The sequence below is a fragment of the Buteo buteo genome, unplaced genomic scaffold (assembly GCF_964188355.1).
Source record: "Buteo buteo unplaced genomic scaffold, bButBut1.hap1.1 HAP1_SCAFFOLD_37, whole genome shotgun sequence".
NCBI lineage: Eukaryota > Metazoa > Chordata > Aves > Accipitriformes > Accipitridae > Buteo > Buteo buteo.
This window is the reverse complement of record NW_027439207.1, coordinates 925,001-927,500: the sequence shown is the minus strand read 5'-3', so window position 1 is coordinate 927,500 and position 2,500 is coordinate 925,001. Positions and strand designations below refer to the sequence as shown.

At 78.0% G+C, this 2,500-nt stretch overlaps 1 non-coding gene across 1 annotated transcript; it reads right to left on the bottom strand.

Moving 5' to 3' along the window:
- Positions 1-221: 221 nt before the first annotated feature.
- LOC142027625 (5.8S ribosomal RNA) lies at positions 222-374 on the bottom strand. The gene has a single exon (XR_012649227.1). It is a non-coding gene; the product is annotated as a 5.8S ribosomal RNA (ribosomal RNA).
- Between the last annotated feature and the right edge of the window lie 2,126 nt (positions 375-2,500).

Below are 2,500 nucleotides of genomic sequence, written 5' to 3'. Positions count from 1 at the left end.
AGCGGGTGCTCCAGGAGCGGGGAGCTTCGGAGCGCTCCCCGAGTCTCCATTTAGGGGGACGAAGGCCCTTGGCAGCGGCCGCCGCCGGGCTGCGGGGAACGACTCCCCGGGCCCGGGGCCGCGCGCGCGCGGGCCTGCGAGGCGCCCCAGCCGCGCCGCTGCGACCGCCGCCCCACCGCGAGGCGAGGGGCGGCGGCACAGACGGGCGATTGATCGTCAAGCGACGCTCAGACAGGCGTAGCCCCGGGAGGAACCCGGGGCCGCAAGTGCGTTCGAAGTGTCGATGATCAATGTGTCCTGCAATTCACATTAATTCTCGCAGCTAGCTGCGTTCTTCATCGACGCACGAGCCGAGTGATCCACCGCTAAGAGTTGTCTGGCTTTCGGCACCGCCCCGCACGCGCGGGGGGGCCAGGACCGCTTCGCCACAGGCGAGCGGCCCCTCCGGAGGATGGCCCACCGCCCGCCCGCCCACCCCCCTCCGCACGCGCGGAGGGGGCACGGCGCAGCACGACGGAGAAGCCGCGCCTCTGCTGACCGTACGAGCACACACAGAGAAAGGGGGGGGGGAAAGGAACGGAAAACTCCGAGCGGCGAGGCTGGGGAGCCCGCGCTCCCGACCGGCCTGGGAAATGCCTTGCTCGCATCGGAGGCGGCCCAGGCGCACGGGCTCGGCCCGGCCTCTGGCCAGAGGCAGCGATGCACCCGACCGCGCGCGGCCTGCCCACCACGCTCCGGACGACACGGCTGCTGCTGCTGCGGGGCAGCAGCGGGGAGCCCCACCGGCCCCGCGCACGCCTCCGTGCCGGCTGCGCCGCGCTACGACAGCCAGCTCCCCCGGGCTCGTCCCGACGGCAACTCCGCGGCCACGCCAGCAGCTCCAAGAGGCGGCAACCGCCAGAGCCGGCGACGCACCGCCCGCGGCCTGCCGGACGGCACCCGCTGCCGCACCAGAGCGGCTGCCCTCCCGGAACCACCGCCACCGCTTCTCGCCTCGGCCCCTTCCACGGGCACGCCCCAGGTGGAAGGCGGACGGCGCTAAGCCGGGGACAGCGCCCGCTCTCCCCGTTTCCACGCGGAGACCGCGCGTGGGGTGCCCCCGCCCGCCCCCGCCCACCTGCCCGGCGCGGCCGGGAAGCGCGACGGGGAAGCGGCGGGCAGGGCCCGGGACGGGACAGCCGCGGCCGGCACCGGGCGCCCTCCGGCCGACCGACAGGCCGAGCGGCGCCGCCGCCGCTCAGCCGGGGTGCCGCCCTTGCCAGCAGCCAGTGGCGGGAGACCGCCGAGCGCTCGCCAGGGCGAGGGGGGGAACGGAGCGCAGCGCGGCGCAGCGCTGCGACGGAGTCGCGGCGGCCCGGCAGCCGCCCAGCGAGCCCCCACCGCGGGGACCCGCCACCCCGGGCAGTGAGCCCGCGCTCACGCCGGGGCCGCCCGTTTCGAGGCAGGCAGGCCGGCTACGGCCGACCGCACCGCGGTCTCCACCGAGACCGGACCGCGGAGAGGAGGGGGCAGCGGGACCCCTCCCCGGCACGGCTGCCCGCGGGATGAGCACGGGCGGCAGCCCACCAGGGCCTTCGTGGGAGGAACTCCCGGCCCCTTTAAGGCACCGCCGCCCGGCCGCCCCCCCGGGTCGCATCGAGCCGCCCGCGTCTTTAAACCTCCGCCCGGCTCCACGGCCTTCGACCCCCGGGCTCGCCGAGGGAGGGCCGCGGAGGCGCGGACGCTAGGTACCTGGCCCTGGGGTGAGGGAAACGACCTGAAGGCCCCGCGGGGGTGCCTCCCCCGCTGCCGCCCTCGGGGGAGCGTCCGCCCGCGGGGGCGCGCCCGACATCCACCGCCACCACCACGTCCTCCTTCCCGGGGCCCGGGGTTTCCCTCAGTAGCCCGGCGCTGCGCCCGGGAGGAGAGCCGTGGCTCGGGCCGCCCGCTGGCGCGGGACACAGCCCGGCGGGGGCCTCGCCCACCAGAGGAGGCGGCGGCGGCAGAGCGCCCCCCCCGCCCCGGCTCCCTCGTGGGGAGAGGTGCGGGGGGGGAACGGCCGCCGCCGCCCCACCCGGCGCCACGCACCCGCCCGGAATGCCCGGAGGCCTTTCCCCTGCGCGGCCGGCCGGGCTGCTTCGCAGCAGCCCGACAAGGTGCGGGCAGGGCCGCGGGAGACGCCTCCCGCGACCCCGGAGGACCCTCTCCTCTCGCGCCGCTCGCGCCCTGCTGCCCCGTCCTCACCGCCGCTCGCCGCTTCTTCCTCCTTGCCCGAGCGGGCTCGGCCGGCGGGGCTCGTCACACCCCGCGCCGGCGTCCCCCCTTCCCGCGCACTGCCGCCCGCGCTCTGACCGGGGGCGCCCCTCTTGGCCCCGAGGGCCGCGCCCCAAAACCTCCCCGGCAGCGGACCGCCGTCGGGCGAGGCGGGGCCGGTCCCCGGAGAAGGGCGCCGGCCGGCGGCGGGCGCCAGCGGAGGCGAGAAGCGGGGTGACGGCGGGGACGCGGCGGCCCCAGCCGTCCG